We start from the raw sequence: 22,323 nt of genomic DNA on the forward strand, positions 1-22,323 counted from the left end.
TTTACATATAGAAATTATATAAGTAATTTTGCTAATCGGCTATTAATTTTTTCCCGCTTCTATCGTTAAAAATATTCATCTATAAGTATTAATTTGCAGCAAGAAATATTCCTTAAAACTTGTTTCGTAATATTACGTTCTATTCTCTTTGTATTAATTAAGTTAACAAGCTTCTTTCTTTTTTTATTACATAGTGATAATGAATATGTATTACATTAAATCATTCGTATTATTTATTTTCCTTTTCGCGTAATCCATTTGAATGCGTTTTACGCCGGACAATTACAACTTCCTATCCCGCCGTCGAAACAACCGGAAATAATAGTAGTGGGGGAAACGGATTTGTCGACCAATCTCTTTTAATTCGCCTTACTACTGCCCTCTTCTATTAATTACCATAAGAAATAATCCGCCATATAGCATAATTCCATATTGCAATGTTGCTTTTGTTTTGATTAATTCATCGCACTCTCCCAAGGGATAATATTAAATGAAAAGGAATACATTTTTCGTTGTCATTTTTTCATAATAAAAATATCTTGTGAACATTATTGCCGACATTTTTAATTACCACCTGACTAACTTTGGCCAAAAATGTTATTTATGCAAACAATACTTTCTTCCAATTTCTTTTTTCATAATAAAAATTGTATAATCGGCGAAATGATCGTTATGAGAAGTATCTAATCGTCTTTTGAAACTTTCAGTTTTTCCTTAAAATTCATCCACAGTGACGTGCTGTTTTATGTTATAGGTCGAATTTGAAAAAATGAGAAAAAGAAACGTTTCGTTCGATTTATATTGTATTAGTTAAGTTTATCCACGTTTTTCAAAATTTTTTTAATGTTTCTAGGGAATAACAAAAATCATCATGCTGAAAACAATAGCAAGGCATTTCCTTTTGAAATAAAGACGGTGACTCTAACTTATCCGTAATACCTTGTATAACGTGTTCGTCAGATGTTCGATATTAAACAGAAAGAAAAATAGGAAGACAAAACTTATAATGGTCACAACGAAGAACTTTCTCGAAATCGAAATAGTTCTGTTTCACTATGCTACTCTCGAATGGTGGTACGAGGCTAGGGAATATACTCCTTTCAAAGGATCAAAAGGTAAGCGGCTTCGGTCAGAGGGTATAATCGATTGAGTCCGGAAAGGTCCTTCGAAGGGACATCCAATGGTTCGTGCGGATCGTGAGTCAAAGTGAAATTTTTACTTTAATGAGGGTATATTCCTTTGTAAGAAAGAAGATTTCTTCGCGGAATCTTTTTTGATTACATCTTGTTCCACCCTCAGAAGAATTCAAAGCAGTCGAAAAGGGAAAATGGAGATCAATCCTAACGTTAACAGTGTTCTTGGATATCGAACTAATGTTAATTTGGATAGCATTTAGTTAGAAAGTTATATATACCGTAATAATATTTATTTCAATGCCATGAGTGAGATTAGGAACGGCAAAGAAAATATTAAGGCGACTTATTCCAAAAAATATTTGCGAATCCATGTCGAAGATGAAGAAGAAGAAAAAGGTGATACAGGGGATGAAGAAGTCGAAGGTGATTGTAAATATTATGTTCACGTTTAAAAATACCGAAATGAATTTAAGATAGGTTTAACTTTTGGAATGATTAAACCTGTAGATGTACAAAAGATTTATCGACTTGTTCCAAGTTTACGTCACCTCGTCATGGTTACTCCATCAAATTAAATTAAGTAATCATTCGATTAAATTGAAAGTAGAAGAAATGTTGAATTAATTTTCTTAATTGTTTGTCCTAACATTCGTATCGTGTACTGAGAAAATATTCATAATATTTCATTTACATTCGATTAAATTGAAAGTAGAAGAAATGTTGAATTAATTTTCTTAATTGTTTGTCATAACATTCGCATCGTGCCCTTAAAAAATATTCAGAATATTAATTTACGTTTTAGAGTAATATTGTAATATCAACAAATTCATTTACTGCGTAGCCAGCATTCTCTTGTTAATACGTTTTAATAGGCAATTGATGAAAATGCATTTGCGTATTACAATTTCCCATATGTATCGTCGAGTACCTTCGAATTAAACGATTCGTTATTATTTCTCTCCATCCGTGAGTGCTCTTATGCGCGCTTGAATATGCCAGTTCAAGTGGAAGAAATGAGTGCTCGCTCCTTTGAGCGTATATTTCCAGTCTGATTTTGTAGATAGGAAAAATATTTTTTCATTTGTTTTCCCCTTATCAAACCATACAGACAATTGGACGATACGACTGGCTGTATAACTCAATTAGATTTTAAATCCATTATCTAATTACCTGCACATTTAATTAAGTCTTCTGCAGACCGATGTACCACGCCTGTTTCAGTTCTTTCATTCGAACGACTGCATTTTCCTAAAAATTTACCTCTTATTGGAAAACTTAAATGAATGATCCAATCGTACTTCTTCTTATCAAATACTTGATATATTATGTTATAAACTAGTTAGTTCCTATGGAAATATTATATTTCTGCAATCGTTTATTTCTTTCTACGTGTAACTGTGTATAGCAGTGATTTATTATATTTTACGTAACATAATATTTGAATTTTCCGAATTTATCATCGGAATGATTTAACTTCTCAAAGAGCGCACAGATAACACTGACGTAATACTTGGTTAGTCATTACTTATCGACATAGTAGAAATCTATTATAATTTGTTCAAGCTATCGTTATTCGATCAGCCATCCGACTTAAAGCATATCATAAAAATGTTGTAAGAAGATAGCTTTTCCATGAGATTATCTTCCATTTTGAATATAATCTTCCGAGTTTTATTTTCTATGTAATGCCAACGTCCTGTTCTCGAAAAAAGAATAAATGTGGATTAGTAAATAGCAAAATAATTCGATTCTTACAAAGTAAAATGATCGAAATTTATGAGTATAAAGAGTGATCGATAGGGGAAATCAAATGGAATAAAAGATATCAAAAAAAATGTTGTGCTTGGAATTAATTAATAAAGAACACAGTATACGGAATATTGAATAATTAGACGTATGATTTGATAATTTTTATAATTCTCCAACCGGGAGTAAATTTTTATGAAAATGTGGACGTTCCTATATAAGAACTGAATCAGTTACGTGGTACATCGCTCTGTAAAATACATAACAGGTTAATTAAATCATGCATCTAAGTAGAGAACTAAATTAGACAGGTAATCGTATTATCCAAATGTCTGCTTGGTTTGATTAGAGGAAAACAAATGAAAAAATACCTGGCATATTTTCGAGACACGCGAGAAGTTATACGCACACGCGCCCATAGAATCGCACAATCATCCCGTCCATTTGAATAAGCTCACGCATGCGCAAAAGTACGCACCCAGATGGAGAGAGATAATAATAACACGTTCAATATGAAGGTACTTGACGATATATATAGGGGAAAATATTACGCACCTGCAGATCATTATACCTCGAATGAATCATTAAAACGAGAATGCGAGATAGGAAGCAAATTAGTTGGTCGAAATTCCTATATTATTGAACACGTACATTAAATATTATAAACATTCTTTAAGTGCATATCGTGAATATCATGATAACCAATTTGGAAGATTGAACTAAACAATTCTCCTCTTTTCAATTATATTAAATAATTATTTAAACTGACTATGACAATCGCTTTAATAATTAGTTTAACAAATGGTTTAAATAATTATTTAAACCGGTATAACGTTGATATGATGACGCAAACGTACACTGAATATTCGACGTATAATTTAAAAGTGTTCCCTGGCTAACATTAATATCCCGAAAAACGGTGAATTTTTTAATCGTACATGCAGAATTAATCATTTTCAAAGATAAACCTTTCTGAATACCATTTCAATTCCATTTTAATCCAGATTCCGTTTGCAACAGCGAACTGTTCTTTGACAAATATCTCTCAACACATTCGATTACATCGTCTAAATAAAGCCTTTTTTTAAATTCTTAAAGTTTGGATACTTTCAATAAGATATATTCCTTTTCCTCCTATAACCCTTCGAATGTAGCTTTATAAAACAATGCCATATTAACCTCGTCAAGGATTTTTGTCACTGCCTTTATAAATGTTTTTTTTCTTGCTGGTTAATTTCGATCATATAATGAAGATGGTGTGGAAATCAATACTACGGTTCACGTAAAGACTAGGACGATGTTTGAAAAGGAAGCGTGCTGGGTTTGAAAAAAGCCTTCTTTTCAAACCCAGCACGTCGATTGATAATATGACAAGGAAGCTCTAAAAATATTTTGGAAACTATTGATGACTTTAGATAATTGAATACTGCCGATCGATACTATGTATTTCATTATCCAAACATAAGATATATGGATATATATTTTCTTTTCTTCCTTTTTTTATATTCGAGTTAAAATATAAAGCGTCATATCACTGGCTAAGAACTGTAACAAAAAAGTAAAAATGTTAATGCACAACGCTTCCGATGATAACATCCGACAACTTCGAAATTTAAATGATTGGCACTCCATGACAGGTGAAGAATTTGAAATGATCATAATGAAATATATAATGGATCATAACGAAAAAGCAAATACTTCTCATGATGATGAATTCACCAATGATATTATTTTTAATATGACCAAAAGAAATAGGGAAAACAATATTTTTTGCATGAGAAGCATTTTTGGTCGATTTTGACAGATTGCAATCAAAAAATGTATAATTACGTTCACAAGATATTTTTATTATGAGATAATATCAACAAGAAAACTAATTTTTTTTTTAATCAGTATTAATCTTTTGTAGGGAGCGATCGATAAAGTTGAAGCAAAAGACCATGTTGCAATACGCAGATATCCAAAGTCGATTATACCATATGATAATTAAAAAGGGAAAAATATTCATCGAGAAATCAATTTCCCCTTAATCCATGTCCCACTAGGCTCTTTCGGCTCGTTAGATCGCGTAATAGTAAATTTTAATCGACTTACATAAATCGTGTTCAAATGAAATACGTAAAAGAGAAAAAGATAATATTACGAAAAAAAAATTGTCTTCTCTGAATACAATCTTCATTACAACGTCATAAAAAAAGAGAGATATGTAAAAAAAGAGAGTGTTAACTTAAGTAATAGAAGAAGAATAGAAAATAATATTACGAAAAAAATTGTCAAACAATATTTTTTACTCAAAATTAATTTTTATTGATATATACTTTTAACGTCAAGAACAGGAAGAAATTTTCAAAATTCTTTAGTTAACTTCTAATTTCAGACTGTGAAAAGTAGGAACGAAAGAAGAACATAGAAAAAAAGAATAATTATTCATCGAATCAATAAATATCAATAGAGAAATTCATTTCCTCAGAGCTTATGACCTTTTCGGTTCTTTCAATCGTATGATAGGAAATATTGATTAACCTACATAAAACCCTGTAGCAGAGGGTTCCCTCCTGGTCGTTAGGTAAACTACCCAAAGGGATTTGTGGGGTATGAATTGCCTGTAAGAATATGGCGATAAAGCTGTGCGTCATTCCTTCGGAATTTGTCGAACTAGAAATACGTGAGCGAGTGTCGTACAAGAAATATTTGTTACGTGTGTACTTCATACGTTCCAAAGGGTAGTTTTACAAGGAGTTCAAGCGGTGGAAACAATTTCTTCGTTTTCACTAGTCTTGTGTTTCTGTTATCAATGTAAGGTGAATTTATCTGTAGGCATTAGTATGTAATTTATTATAAAATTTCAATTATATATTATGGAAATAAAACTGATTCTCGTGATCAATACCATCTTAATTATTGTTTGTTGCTTTTCGGAAAAGATACTTTACATCACTTAAAATGGCGTAATCCGATTTGCCTTCGATAACTATATATGCATACTATTAGATGAACAATTGAATGTCTATCGTAAGTCTGAACTAATCTACGAATTTTAAATTGTTTCAGAGATATACTAAAGGAAACGAAGGCGGAGGCAGGAAAAGTTCCAATAGCCTGCAAGTATTACAAAGGCCCGAGTTGACTGATATTTGAATTATAATTCCAAAGAAGATATATGAAATTTCACTATCTCGTGTTAATGAAGTATTCTATATCCGAAGTGAAACATATTTACTTTGGCCTGTTCTTCCTTATATCCGGCGATAAATCCTACATGGATAGTACAAATGCAATCAACCAGATTATGATATGAAAAGTTCCTTTTTCTTCTTATATTTAAGTGGAAGATCAGTGAATGGTTTGTTTATCGAATTTTAGAGATACGGTACAAATTTGTTGTTCTTAAATGTACTGTCGAATATAAAATCTGTATCATAGGGATGTTTTATAATAATTTATTGAATTTTTACGCAGATTTTATGATAGCGACGATAATATTTCTATTAATGAGTTGGACATTAAGTCACTTAACTCTAGCTGTCATATATGTATTATATTAATGTGTATAATTCAAGAACCCATATATTTTTCACCTTTGTAAAGAAGAATATTTGATATGGGAAGCAAGATGTTCGATGAAAGAGAGGAGGTGAATAATAATATATGAATAAAAATTTCAATATTTTTTCATAGAATTTTGCGTTACATGTCATTCGTCATTTAATGTGTCAGATCGTAAAAGGGGCGGAGGTAGCTGACTCTGCTCACGAATTTATTAAAAAACTTGTAAATGATATGGAACCCAAGTTGATGAGAGAGGCACCAAATTATCCGACGTATAGAAGTAAACATGTTGCTACTGGTAGAGCATTACTCTAGCAACCATCGACATCAATATTGAATTTTAATAAACGAGGTACGAAGAGATCAGATATAATTAACTTGTCATGTATCTTATCCAATTTTCTATATTAATTTCATCTTTTATAATAGAGCGCATTGGATCGTGAAATTAGAAGAGCGGTTCAAGATGCAGATAGAATTTTAACCAAGGAAGGAACATCGTTAGCGATAGTTCATATATGCATTATGTGATTGGGAATACCTAGGAAGAAGAAAAAGAAGAAAAAACATTTGTGCTTGACGACGAAGTTTGGAAAGACCATTAGGGCGTTAGTTTATAAAGCGTCGGAAGGTAGTACGAGGAAATGGGAGGGATTTACTTCTCCCAAAGGATCCAAACGTAAGCGGCTTTAGTTGGAGGGTATACGTGATTGTACGTAGAATGATTTTTTAAGGGATCGTACGATGTTCCATGCGGGTCATGGATCGAAGGGGAATGGAAATGAAACTGAGGGAGGTTTATCATACAAAATAATTCAACATACAGGGACGAATAAAAGATTCAACATTTTTGGAAATAATAACGATAGCAGGAGTATACTTTTAAATTATACGTGAAATAAAAAGTCCACGTTCGCATCATCGTTATTCCATCGATTTAAATTAAGTAACAGTTCGCTACAATTAAAAAAGGAGAAATGTTGAATCCCATATTTCAAATTGTTTGTCATCATATTCACGACATGTAGTTAAAAAATATTCGTAATATTTTATTAGCGTTTTTCATAAATATTATATATATACACACGGTGAGATGAACGTACCCCGAATATTTAACGCAAAATTTATGTTTTCCCGAGCTAACAGCACAATTTCAATAGGAAACATCAGTGAAACACGGATTTCCCAAACAGTAGCAGTGCAAACACTCGATCCGCCCAAATCACTCACTAACTGTGTGGTTCTCTCGAAGAGGAAATACGTGAAACAGACGATAGTGAGATGGGGAAATAAAGAAATATGAGAAGAGATTTTCTCCGAATACATTTTTTCTATTATCGTGCAATAATGGAAATGAATTCTAGGATAACTTAAGCAACATATATATGTTTACAAGATAAGAAGGCGATATTTGAAGGAAATGTTTTTAAGGAAAATGGAAGTAGATGTAACTTCCTACGAAAAAATTGTTTTACAACACAATATTTTACAATACGAAGTACATAGTTCGAAAATTGTAATATCAGTAATACCAAATAATATTAGAACACTATTTTTGAGTACAACTTGAACTTACGAAAGATGATACATTACATATTTCGTATATGATATTACGATTACTTTCTAAAAATTAATGTTGATAATTACAATAATTATTATTTTTGATATTATTATTAAAATAATTTGAAATTATTAATACAGAAATCGTTAATAATAATTAATTATATTATAAATAATTACAGTTTTATGTGCATATTGCAATTAAAAAAGAGAAAAATAACTGTCAATTTCGTAAGAAGATTCCAAGTTTTATGACATAATTTTTCAAGTGCATAAAGGAAATAAAAATATAACAACATAGTTACAGGAGAGGGGAAATTTTTCATCCCCAAACTAGAAAATTAAAATCTAGGAATCTTGGTCTTCTAACGAGATGACGTGGGATTAATTTAACCAGGGGAAGTCATTCCTTCCGTGATTTTCGACCCAGTAATACGCAAGTATATGTTATACGCGAAATAATCCCTAGCTCTCATACGTCCGAAAGACGAGCTTTATAAGTAATAAAAACCATTGAAACACCATTATCACTAGTCATTCTATTATTGTATCAATATACTTTAAATTCAGCAGTAGCCATTTGTATAAGATTTATTAGAAAATTTCATTGCTATATTATAGAAGTTACCGGATAAGTACTCCACTTTGGGTTTCCTACCATTTGGAATATTGGTGATAAGTTCACTTATAAATAAAAATACTTTCTTCGGCTGCATATAATCTACGAAAATATTAATAAATTATTATAAGATATATAGATATGATATAGATTTCATATTCCACATTACATTTTAGAATAAAAAATATATCTTATCTCTAAAATATCTTACCATTCAATAAATACAGCATTGATTGATTTTACATTTAAACATAAATGTAAAAAGGAAAATGTTTTCGTAAATTAATCTCGTTGATGGTCTGGCTTGATTTGAATTATCCATATAGAGCGTATCGTCGGATGTACGGAAGAACAGAAAGTGTCAATGCAAATGTGTTTCACTTTGGATGTGCAATGGTGGAGCGTAGTTGAACTTTTCGTATCTACTTTGGAATTGCAATTCAAATATAAGTGAATTCGGCTCCTTTGCAATACATTGAGACTATTGGAACTGCTTTCGTCTTCGGTTGGTTTAATATATCTCTGAAACAAAATAAGATTCGTAGATTAGTTAAGACTTACGGAAGCCATTCAATTGTTCATCTAATTGTATTGTTTAGGAAAATAAATGTTGTTACAGCCATTTAAGTGATATAAAGTAACTTTTCCGAAAGGCAACAAACAATAATTTAGATATTATTAATCACGAAAATCAATTTCATTTCCATAATACAAAATTGAAATTTTATAATAAATCACGAAGTAATCATTACTAACAAATTTACCTTATATTGATAGCTTAAACAAATGACTAGTAAGAATGAAGAAATTGCTTCAACCGCCTGAATTACTTATATAACTGATCCCTGGGACGTATGAAGTATGCACGAACGAATATTTGTTGTACCACACTCGCTGGCGTATTACTAGTTCGACAAGCACCGAAGGAATGAGATGAACATGAATGAACAGATTCATCGCCGTCCGCCGAACGGCGGTATTATACCCCGCCCAGTCCCTTGATTTGCTGATCGATCGAACACTATGGCGCCCTCTGCACAGGATTATTACACTTGACGTAGATTAATAAATATATCCAAAGAACCAAGATGGTCATACGCTACCAGGAAATGAATTTCTTTCGTATCTTTTTTCCCCTCCTTCTCTTTACAATTTCAAATTAGAAATTAATTACAGAATTCTGAAAATTGACTAATATGTTTCTGCCTGTATTTGTCGTTAAAAAGATTTATCTTTAAGTGTTAATTTCGAGCAAACAATATTGATGGACAATTTTTTTTGTAATTTTACTTTCTGTTCTTTTTCTATTATTTAAGATAACCATCACTTTCTTACACATCTGTCTTTTTTTATAACGCAATAGGAAAGAATATGGATTACGAGAAAATCATTTGTCACTTTTCTTTCCTAATATCAACTTCATCTCTTTTACGTATTTTATTTGGACACCATTTACGTAAGACAATCAAAATTTCCTATTACGCGATTGAACGACTCGGAAAGGCATAATTGGATTTGGAAATGAATTTCTTGATGAATATTAATGTAACGATAGATAGATTTATTGCAGGGTCATCCGGCGTTGCATGCGGAACATGGATCAAAAAAACTTGAAATGCACGTGAGTGAGGTATATTTTGCAAAATGATTCAACACGTAAGGACGATCAATAGCTTCGCCGTTGTTCGGGATATTAGTTTTAGCCAGGGAATACTTTTAAATTATGCGTCGAATATTCAATGTACGTTCGCGTGACCATGTCAAAGTTATACCAGTTTTAATAATTTTTTAGTATAATTCAAGAGAGAAGAAACGTTAAAATCATGGTTCCAAATTGGTTATCACAATATTCACGACACGGACTTAAATAATATTCATAATATTTAATATACATCTTTAGTAATATAGGGATTTGGACCAATTAATTTGCTGCATAGCACGAATTCTCATGTTAATGAATGTTTCGAGGTATAATGATTTGCAGGTGCATGATACGTTCTCCCATACTTATCGTCAAATACCTTCATACTGAATCTATTATTATTATCTCTCTCCAAAGACCTATATTGAAATGTGATTTATACGAATTATTTATTTATTATCCGTTTTCAGGAGAATTAATAATGTGAATTGAAATTATAGAAACATTCTCTTATATAGTATCATATAAGAATATATGTACTTAATTTTAATTTTTCTTGAATTACTTTAAATTTATTTTTTAATCTTCTCCTTATTAATAAATTTAAACAAAAAATCGTTAAAAAAAGAGGGACGAAACATTTATCTGCAGCCGAGTTTACACATATCCATACAAGGCAAATATATGAAAATATGAAATCGATATCGGATGGTACACTTTTCAGATGTATATTCCTCCGCTTTTTTTCTTAATATCTTCTTTTTTTTATATAAATTTTTGGTTTGATTACATTTTATCTTTTAATTTGCTTTATTATTATATTTTAAATCATATGCCTGATAATTCACAAATAGATATAGATACTTCATCAATATGTGGACGAATATATAAATAAATAAGAAAATAAATGTTATTAGATTTTAGTACATAGTGATATATATATATATATATATATATATATATATATATATGTATATATGTATATAGAGATGGTATATGTAAAAATAAAGAAGATTCCTTTTATTAACGTAACATATACAAGAAAAAATATATAAGTTTATCGCTAAAGTAATTTTAAACAAAATGTAATGAACTTACGAAGGAGTAGTGAAATTAGTTTTATTTCAGTCCGTTAATAATTATGTCCTATAAGACTGGATGAATAGAAACAATTAGCCCTAACTAATGCATTGAGATTGATAGATCGGAATAAAAAAAATTCAAATATGATTTATGTTATCGACAGCATGTTGTAAAAAATGATATAGATGATATATCCCAATATCGTAGGTTTTAAACTTATATTTTATTCTGGATCTCCTCCTTCTTGATCTCTCAGAAACTTGCTTAGACGAATTGATTTATAATAAACAGCTTCTACTGCCATTGAAAAATGTCATAACTTCAAGTATCGAATCACCATGGTTTTTCTTCTCCACCATTTATTTTGGTTCCAACTATTCTTCATAAATTGATAAGATATGTCATCTCCCATAACTTTATCACTATGTTACCAATAATTTTGGATCGATCTTACCGTAAAGGGAATGTTTCTGTTTGCTTCTATCTTTCTTTATTCCTTTTGAATGTTTTTTTTCCATTTAATTCCTCTATTCTTCATTCTCCATACACTTATCTTTTCGAACATTTCACATTGTAAAAATCGAATTGTGTTAATCTTATTTCCGAGGAGGAAATTTTCTTTAGCATTCAATTAAACATATTTATTTATTTTCTTCGACGACCTTATCAAGAACCATTCATGACCTTAATAAGAAAGTAGAACTCAAAATACTGTATTTAAAAGGAATGGCAATCTCATGCAAAAGCTGCTTTTCTACGATATTTATAAATTATATTTTGCGCAATACGGATCGGTTCATGGAATAACGATGAATAGAAAGAAGTATTACAGATCTTTACTATTCTCGGGGAAGTATAATATAAATGATTATTATAAGTAGGCTTATTGAGATATTTAACCATTCGAGTAAAATATTAGAAAAATACTAAGTAAATAAGAAATATTATATTACTAGAAATATAATGATTTCGTTGCTATACTCGGTTATAGGTAAGGAGAAAGGAACGAATCCAGAAAGATAATATTTTCCGTGGAACTATTTAGTTTGGAACATAATATACGAAGTATGTGATATAACGAAGCATAATTGGATCATTCCTTGAAATTTTCCAGTGGGAAATACATTTTTCGGAAAAAGTATTCGTTCGTATGAAAGAACTAAATTAGTCGTTATTCATCGATCTGCAAACTAATTAATACTGCTAAAGGGGTAATTGAATTACACTGATAATACAATGCTATTATCGAATTGTTTGCTTCCTTTGATGAGAGGAAAACAAATGAAAAAATACATTCCTTCTTATCCAAATAATGGAGGAGATATACGAACGCACGCTCCCAGTTCGCGCACGTATTCCCGCCCACATGGACTAGTGCGCATGAGTGAACACAAGAGCACTGGTGCATGAAGAGGGGTAATAACAAATCGTTTAAGCCGAAGGTACTTAACGGTACGTATAGAAGAACGCAATGTGTACATGCATTTTCATTAAATTCCAATCGAAAGGTATTTCCGCTACGTAATAAATTAACTCGCCCAAATACTTATATTTCTGATAGACGTCCAATACACATTATGTTTAATAAATGACGTGAATATTCTGACAAACAATATGGAATATTGAACCAAACATTTTTTCTCTGTTAATTATGTTGAATAATAATATAAACTGACGGTATAACGATGACACGGTGAGATAACCGTACACTGCATATTTAACGCATAATTTCTATCTACATATATATGATCTATATTCGAGACTCTACAATACAGATCTTATTACATAATTTCGTGTTTCATACTAGGATATACCGTTTTATAAGATACGATAGAAAGTTGTATAGCTTTTGATTATTATTTCACACTATATTTCAAACTGTGCAATTCTTCTTCGAAATGTTATTGTATAATATTGAACAGAAAAGAAAAGAAAATTAGAGTTACCGGATTTATGGTATGTTTGTTCATACATTTTTACGATTTAATCGTATGATCGTATATAGAGCCGACCGTAGTGCAGCTCTTGCCTCTTCCATGATGTTACACCGTGTTTGCTCTCCCTATTGACTCTAAAACTACCTATTGATGAGTCTAACAGGTGGGTTGATTTTCTCGGCTGATACTAGTTGAATTGCTGGCTTTTCGGTCAGTTAATCAATTAGAATAGAGATACATGATGCAATGAGAACGGGAGTACAAAGAGACAAATGGAGCATCTTCGAGATATACATATAATCAATCGAAACGGTATCGTATGTTTTCGTAAATAATCGTATTAGTTTTCTTTTTGTAATTATCATACCTTCCGCTTGCTTGAAGCGAAAGTCTGTTTCAGAGAGTTTGAAAGAGATATTGACGTATTTTTCTGATAGAAATAAAATTCTGAATATAAACTCAAATATTGTGATAAATAGTTAGGAATCTTAAAAAGTATATTAAAAGATTAGTCGATCGATTTTAATATCTTCGGAAGATTCTGAAGTATGTTTAATAAAAATAAAATATCAGAGATCGAAATTTTTTAGGGATCACTTTTTTTCAGTACCACCTCGTAAATCGTTTAATTCCAATAACTATGAAATATGCGGACAGAGCAATTTAAAGGTGCTCGAATATTCACTTTGATATATTGACATTATCATTATCGACATTATTTTCCAAGAAATTCGACCTAAGTTGAAATGTGACTCATCTTTATCCTCACTTTCCGCTTCTTCATCTCCTAAATTTCCATTTTCTTTTCCTTTTTCTTCAACATTGATTAGCAGAACTTACTTTTTGGAATCCTTGTGAATCGTCCTGATATTTTCTTTATCGTTCCCAATCACCCGAACGGCATTGAAATAAACATTATTACGGTACATATAATTTTCTAGTCAATTGCTATCCAAATTAACATTAGTTCGATATTCAAAGACACGGTCAACGTTATTAGAGATCCTTATTTTCCCTTCTCGACAGCGTTGCATACTTCTGAAGATGGAACAAGTTGGAATGAAAGAGGATTCCGGAATGAAATCTTCTTTTCTACGCAGGAATATTTCCCCAATAGAGAAAACATTCACCTTTGATCCACTATCTGCGTGTACCGTCGGACATCTCATGGACAAACTTTCTGAACGCAATCGATTATATCCTCTTACCGAAGCAGCTTAACCTCGGATCCTTTGCAGCGAGATATTTCCTAGCCTCCTACCACCGTTCGAACGTAGCTTTATGAAACAATACAACATGGGAATCGGGACGGTTCGTCGTCATGACCATTAAAAATGTTTTCTTCCTATATCTCTTTCTGGTTATTATCGATTACCTAACGAGCACGGTATAAAAGAAGGTATTAGGAGTAAGTTAAAGACAAGAACGATGTTTCAAAAGGAAATGTCTTGCTATTGATTCCTGCATGATCATTTATAGTAATCCTTAGAAGCACTAGAAAAATTTTGAAAGACGTTGAGAATTTTAGATAATAAAATATCTCCGACCTATCTCTAATTCATTGTGTGCTCTACATGCATGAGATATATGGATATGTATTTTTTTCCCCACTTTTTAAAATTGGGCCTATAATGTGAAGTATCCTGCACTGTCGATGAAATGTAACGAAAAACTGAAAATTTCAAAGGACGATTAGATACTTCTCATGCTGATCACTTCGCCGATTATACAAATTTTTATTATGGAAAAAAGAAATCGGAAAAAACTATTGTTTGCATAAATAACATTTTCGGCCGACGTTTGACAGATGGAAATTACAAATTTGGGTAATAACGCTCACAAGATATTTTTGTTATGAGAAAATTTCAACGATAAAATTAATTCCTTTTCAGTTAATATTAACTCTTAATACGGTGCGATGAATTAATCGAAGCAGAAGCGTTTATCACAATATACAGTAGTGTAAAGTGGATCATTAGATATGGGAGTCAATAGGAAATGGGAACAGTCAGTCGAATTGAAACAGATTGGTCCACAAACCTGTCTCCCCCCACACCAATCTCTTGAGGAACGTTTGACCGCGGAATAAGGAGTTTTGATTGACTGGCCTAAAACGCATCCCAAGAATAACGCGAAAAGAAACATAAATATAATCAATGTTTTTATGTAAATCTATATTCTTTTTCACTATGTAATAAAGAAAGAGAGAAGCTTGTTAACTTGAATAATACAAATAAAACAGAAGATAATATTACGAAACAAATTTTCAAGCAATATTTCTTGCTGGACATTAATATGTATTTTTAAATATTTTAAACGATAAAACTGGGAAAAATATTAATAGTCGATTATCAAAATTCTTTAGTTAATTTCTAGTTGCAAATTGTAAAGAACAGAAGGTATGAAACAAAGAAAAGACCAGAAACAAAAAAGGAAAATAATTTCTCCAGTTAATGGGAGTATCATTGAGAAGTTTTGCTTACTTACTTCCCACCCACGACATTTCGGCTCTTTCTTTGACATAATACGTGGTATTGATTAACTGCATAGAATGTAAATCTCTTTCCACCGAGCCACGCCTCGGAAATTAGCTAGGTCATCCAAGATGGCGATTTGCGGAAGAAACTCTCCCGCAGAAGTCATCTTCTCAATAATTTTTGAAGGAGTAATACGCAAGTAAATGATAGAATGATCGCGTATATATTTCTTACGTCTCAAAAGAAACTTACAAGCAGTTCAAACAGTACTAACAATTCCTTCATTCTCACTAGTCTTTTGTTCGTTATCGATATAAAGTAAATTTATCAGTAGTCATTAGTATATAATTTATTATCAAATTTCAGTTCTATTGTGGTAATGAAATTAACGTAATCTATGCCATCCTAATTATTATTTTGTTGCTTTTCTGAGAGGATGCTATATCTGTCTTAAATGGGCGTAACCCGATTTGCCTTTGATGACTGCATAATTTAAGTGAACAATTGAACGTCTATCCTAAGTCTTAACTAATTTACGAAATTTAAATTATGTCAGAGGTATACGAGACTAACCTAAGGCAAAAGCAATTCCAATTTCTGGGAAGTATTGCAGAGGATCCGTATTGAACGATATCTGGATTCTAATTACGTCCAAAGAAGATATATAGATTTCAACTAAGCCCAATGTGATCATTAAACATTTGACATCCAAAATGATACACTCTTCAATTGGTACTTCCTGTTCTTCCTCACATCCGACGATTCGTTTTACTTGGCTAGTAGAAATGTCCGAAAGTCAACGAGCGTAGGAAATGGAAACGTTTACCTCTTCAGACTTATATTTAAATGGTAAATCAATCAGTGCTGTCTTTATCGAATGTTAAGATATTTTAGAGATAATATATAAATTTTTTATTTTAAAGTGTAATATGGAATATAAAATCTGTATCATAGGTATATTTTATAATAACTTATTGAATTTTTACAGAGATTTTATCTTGGCAACGAGAATATTTCTGTTGATTAGCATTATTGAAGCATATTGAAGCAGAAGCATGTTTCAAGAGACAATTGAAAATTCTAACAAAGGAAGGAATATCATTAGCTATTGTCCATGTATGCATTATGTGATTGTGAATACCTAGGAAGAGGAAAAAGAAGAAAAGACATACGTGCTTGACGACGAAGTTTCTAAAGCCCAATATGGCAATGTTTTATGAAGCTTGGAACAAGGGTACGAGGAAATGGGAAGGACTTACCTTTTTCAAAGCATCTAACTATGAGCGGCTTTAGCTGGAGGGTATAAGCGATTGTGTTCAAAAAGCTTTGTCGAAGAGCCGTCCGACGTTCCATGCGAGGTAAGGGTCAAAGGGGAATTAAAATTAAACTGAGGGAGGTTTATAATACAAAATAATTGAACAGACAGGGACGATCAAAAGATTCATCTTTTTTCAAAGTAATACCATTAGCAGGGGAATACTTTTAAAGTAAACGTGAAATAGAAAGTCCACGTCACGTCATTGTTATTCCATCGATTTAAATTAAGTAACAATTCGAAATAATTAAATGGGAGAAGTATTGAATTCTATATTTCAAACTGTTTGCCGTAACATTCGCAACATATACTTAAAAGATATTCGTAATATTTAATTAGCGTTTTTCTTAAATATTGAAATTTGGACGAAATAATTGGGTGCGTAGCGCTAATTACCCATTTAGTATGTTATGAAAGGAATTTCGTTATAGTGGATGTCCGTAATACGTTCTCCCATATTTATCGTCAAGTACCTTCGTTTAAACCTTTCTCCATTATCTCTCTCCATGTACGTGTGCTCTGGTGCGCGTCTATCCGCGTAAGGTCGAGTGGTTGGCATTGAGTGTGCGTGTGTACGTAGAACTCCTGTCTTATTTTGACAATAAGGAAAGTATTTTTTCATTTATTTTCCTGTCATCAGACCAAGCGAACAATAGGAGATTGGCTGTATTATTCAGTTGCCTATTTAGCTTCATTGTTTGATAGCACGCTTGCTTGAATATAGCAATAGCCTATATTCTTAGGAACCAATTGATTTGGAACATGATATACGAAATATTAGGTAATTAGAAGTATAATGGGATTATTGTTTTGCATTCTCCAACAGGGAGTAACTTTCTAGAACAATTTACCCGTTCATATGGAAGAATCATATCAGCCGTGGTATATCGATCAGCAAAAGACAAATTAAATCATACAGCTAAATAGATAATTGAGTTATACCGCTAATCGTATTATCGCATTCTGCTTGGTTTGATGAGAGGAGAACTAATGAAAAAATACCATCCTTGTTTTCAAAATATGAGTGGAGATGTACGCAACACGCACACTCATTTCCGTCCACTTGACTGGAGCACGTAAACGCGCATGGGCACGGAGAGAGGTAGTAATAAATCGTTCAATATGATGGTGCTGGACGAAAGGTAGGAGAGAAGGTAATCCTCAACGAGCAAATCGTTAAATGCCGATCGATACCCATTAACAAGGAAATTTGTAGACAAGGAGGATCATATAGTTTTGCAAAAAAAAATCACAGTTTTGTCCATTATAATTTTCTATGATATGTGCGATAAATGTTGAATCAATTCTTTTCCAACATTATCATCCCTCGCATTATGTGTGAGGTCTTTCCGTTTTATTATTACATGACATCAGTATTACTGCTGTCGTTTTATATTTTTTATATTTTTTCCCGATTAATATTTTTTTTTCTAACATGTCTGTATTAATATTTGTCTTGAATCCAAAATTCTCCTTCGATATTACTTATGACACGAAACTAACTCATGTTTGGAAATTTTGCCATTCTCTTAATGAAAAAGAAATGGGTAATTAAAAGCTTGGTAGTCTCAAATTGTATAAACTCTCTTTAAGTGGTTGAAAGAAGCTTTCAGACCATTGTGAACGAACTTCTTCGTAAAATCGACTGATATACTTTTTATATAATTTGTTTATTTGACCATTTCTTTATTAACTAACTCAGTGGTTCTCTCGGTGGGGAAACACGGGAAAGAGGGGAAGGTAATATTAGGAAACCATAAATGTAACGAAAGACATAGAGTACAATATTTACATAAAGATACAAATATAATTACGTAACTATAGGAGAGGGGAAATATTTATCCCCATGCGTTCTAGTTAGAGGATTAGAATCTAGAATGCTTGGTCTTCTAACGTGACGACATGGGATTTTCCGACCCAGCAAGTGTGTCTCATACGCGAAATAATCCCTAGTTGTCATACGTACCAAAGAACAGCTTTACAAATAATACTAACGGTTTAAACACGATTAGATTCAGTAGAAAATTTCATTTCTATATCATAGAAATGAAATTGATTCTCTTGATTCATAGCATTTTAATTATTATTTTGTTGCGTTTAGGAATAGTTGCTGTAGCATTTAAAAGGCTTCATCTTATTTATTTTCGGTAGTTATACGATTGAAATATATCAAATTATAGCGAAAGTATTATGATATGTATTATGAAGTTACGGTACTCATTAAGCACACATAGTATGTGTATATAAATGTAGTATAACAGCTAATTGAGATAAACTTCCATATAATCCCCATTTAAGGAGTGTATACTGCCATGTATTTGTCTTTATAAGAAAATGTTCGTTCTTTACTTCGATATATTACGGTAAACTTAAATTCGAAAAAAATTTAATCCAATGTACATTTTCTTCGAAGAATAATTTCTTATTTACAGTAAGAAAATTTGCTACTTTCATTTCCGTTTAAAGTTCTTCGACATGTATCTACTTAGCGAGATTGTAATCCAATCTCTTTTCCAATAAATAAACATTTAATCTATTAAATATAACTAGTAAGTATAAGGTAGACTTACGAAAGAAGTAACAGTACGAATTTCCTATATGAATATTCGATTAATTAGTCTTGATAATTACAATAATTATTATTATAATAGTTAATTATATCATAAATAATTACAGTTTTATATGATTATTTCAATTAAAAAATAGACGAATTATTGTAAGATTCTCATTAGGAAATTCCAAGATATATTACACAGATCATTTCGCGTGAACATAGAATATATATACATATAATTACATAACTATAGGAGAGGGGAAATTATTTATCCCCATGCGTTCTAGTTAGGGAATTAGATTTTACGAAGCTTGGTCTTCTATCCTGCTAACATGGGACTAATAAAACTAGGTTAAGTCATTCCTTCCGTGATTTTCGACCCAGTAATACGCAAGTGCGTCTCATACGCGAAATAATCCCTAGCTATCATACGTGCCAAACAACAGCTTTACAAATAAGAGAAACGATTGAAACACCCTTTATCACTGATCATTCTATTATTCCATTAATATTCTTTAAATTTAGCACTATATTTGTATAAGATTTATTAGAAAATTCCATTTCCATATTATAGAAGTTACCGGATAATTACTCCAATTTGGGATTCATACCATTTAGAATATTTGAGATAAATTCACTTATAAATAATAATACTTTCTTCGACTGCATATAATCTACGAAAATATTCAATAAATTATTATAAAATAAATAGATATGATATAGATTTTACATTCCACATTACATTTTAGAATAAAAAATTTATCTTACCTCTAAAACATCTTACCATTAAATAAACACAGCATTGATTGATTTTCCATTTAAACATAAATGTAAAAAGGAAAATGTTTCCATATATTAATCTCGTTGATGGTCTGGCATTTGTACTATCCATGTAAGACGTATCGTCGGATGTACGGAGGAACAGAAAGTGTCAACGGAAATGTGTTTCACTTCGGATGTGCAATGTTTTATTATCTGGTGGAGCGTTGTTCTTCTTTGGAATTACAATTCAAATATAAGTCAGTTCGGCTCCTTTGCAATACATCCAAGCTATTGGAACTGCTTTCATCTTCGGTTAGTTTAGTATATTTCTGAAACAATATAAAATTCGTAGATTATTTAAGACTTACGGTAGCCATTCAATTGTTCATCTAATTGCATATAATTGCAATAGTTCATCTAACTCAAAAATAAATTTTGCTACATCCTTTTAAGCGATATAAAGTACCTTTTCCGAAATGCAGCAAACAATAGTTTAGATAGTATTGATCACGAAAATACTTTCATTTCCATAAGGTATACTTGAAATTTTATAATAAATCAAAAACTCATGACTACCAACAAATTTACTTTACATTGATAGTATAAGCAAATGACTAGTAAGAATGAAGAAATTGTTTCCACCGCCTGAATTACTTGTATAACGGATCTCTGAAACGTATGAAGTATGCACGAACGAATATTTGTTGTACCACACTCGCTCGCGTATTACTAGTTCGATAACCACCGAAGGAATGACATGCAGCTTATTCGCCGTCCGCCGAACGGCGGTATATGTACAGCGCACATCGCTTGGGGTTGTTAACCGAGCGACCACGAGGGCGCCCTCTGCACAGGGTTGTTACAATTGGGGTAGATTAATCAATATATGGAAAGAATCAAGATGGTTATAAGCTACGAGGAAATGAATTACTTTCGTTTCTTTTTCCCCTCCTTATCTTTACAATTTGAAATTAGATACTAATTAAAAAATTCTGAAAGTTGGCAAATATGTTTTTTCCTATTTTTGTCGTTAAGAATATTTATCAATAAGAATTAATTTGGTGCAAAGAACATTGTTTCACAATTTTTCTTGTAAAATTATTTTCTGTTCTTTTTCTATTACTTAAGATAACAATCTCTTTTTTACACATCTGTCTTTATTTATAACGATTGATTCGACGTAAATGATTTGCAGGTGAAACGTTCTCCCAAACTTATCGTTAAATACCTTCATACTGTACAATTATTATGGTCTCTCTCCATTCGTGTGCGTACTTTTGCGCGTGCGGGATCGTATTAAAGCAGATGGGATGATTGGGCGATGCTATGGGCGTGTGTGCCTATGATTCCTCTCGTATCTTGAAAATGAGAAAGATATTATTTCATTTGTTTTCCTCTCATCAAACCAAGCAGACATTTGGATAATACGATTACCTGTATAATTTAGAAATCTCCTTAGATGGATGATTTAATTACCCTGTTAAGTCTTTTACTTTACTTTACCACTGATTTAGTTCTGATATAGAAACGTCTACATTTCCCTAAAAATTTACTCCCGATTGGAGAATTTAAAAAATTATCTAATTTTACTTCTAGTTATGCAATATTTCTTATACTATGTTCCTTACTAATTAGTTCCAAGCGAAATATTATATTTCTCTAATCTTTTATTTCTTATTTCGTACAACTGAGTATAACAGAGATTATATTCTATTTCTAGTAACATGATATTCGTATTTTCCGAATATATTAACTGAATGTTTCAAATTCTCAATAAGCGCATATATAATCTAACATTGATATAATAATTGCCCCAGTACAATAGAGATTCATTATACTTATTAATGTTATTATTATTATATCAACACATAAGTTATAAATGGTGTAGAAAGAGAGCCTTTTCATGAAATTAGCCCTCCTTCGGTATACAGTTCTTTAAATTC

The 22,323-nt window shown here is 31.5% G+C and overlaps 2 long non-coding RNA genes across 13 annotated transcripts; one reads left to right on the forward strand and one right to left on the reverse strand.

Annotated features, from left to right (window-relative positions):
* Positions 1–984: 984 nt before the first annotated feature.
* Positions 985–22,284, forward strand: LOC127070112 (uncharacterized). 12 transcript variants are annotated; one of them, XR_007784159.1, is made up of 9 exons: positions 985–1,559; positions 4,792–5,678; positions 5,934–6,252; positions 6,342–6,516; positions 6,600–6,783; positions 6,861–14,680; positions 14,801–15,098; positions 15,165–16,598; positions 16,738–19,329. It is a non-coding gene; the product is annotated as an uncharacterized LOC127070112 (long non-coding RNA). The 12 variants fall into 12 exon arrangements; XR_007784160.1 differs by lacking the exon at positions 4,792–5,678 and having other exon boundaries at positions 988–1,559; positions 6,861–7,110; positions 7,166–14,680; XR_007784158.1 differs by lacking the exon at positions 4,792–5,678 and adding an exon at positions 21,576–22,284 and having other exon boundaries at positions 989–1,559; positions 16,738–17,107.
* LOC127070154 (uncharacterized) lies at positions 19,683–21,598 on the reverse strand. The gene is made up of 3 exons (XR_007784250.1): positions 20,847–21,598; positions 20,387–20,709; positions 19,683–20,292 (listed from the first exon to the last, which is right to left on the reverse strand). It is a non-coding gene; the product is annotated as an uncharacterized LOC127070154 (long non-coding RNA).
* Positions 22,285–22,323: the final 39 nt, after the last annotated feature.

The sequence above is a fragment of the Vespula vulgaris genome, chromosome 17 (genome assembly GCF_905475345.1).
Source record: "Vespula vulgaris chromosome 17, iyVesVulg1.1, whole genome shotgun sequence".
Lineage (NCBI taxonomy): Eukaryota > Metazoa > Arthropoda > Insecta > Hymenoptera > Vespidae > Vespula > Vespula vulgaris.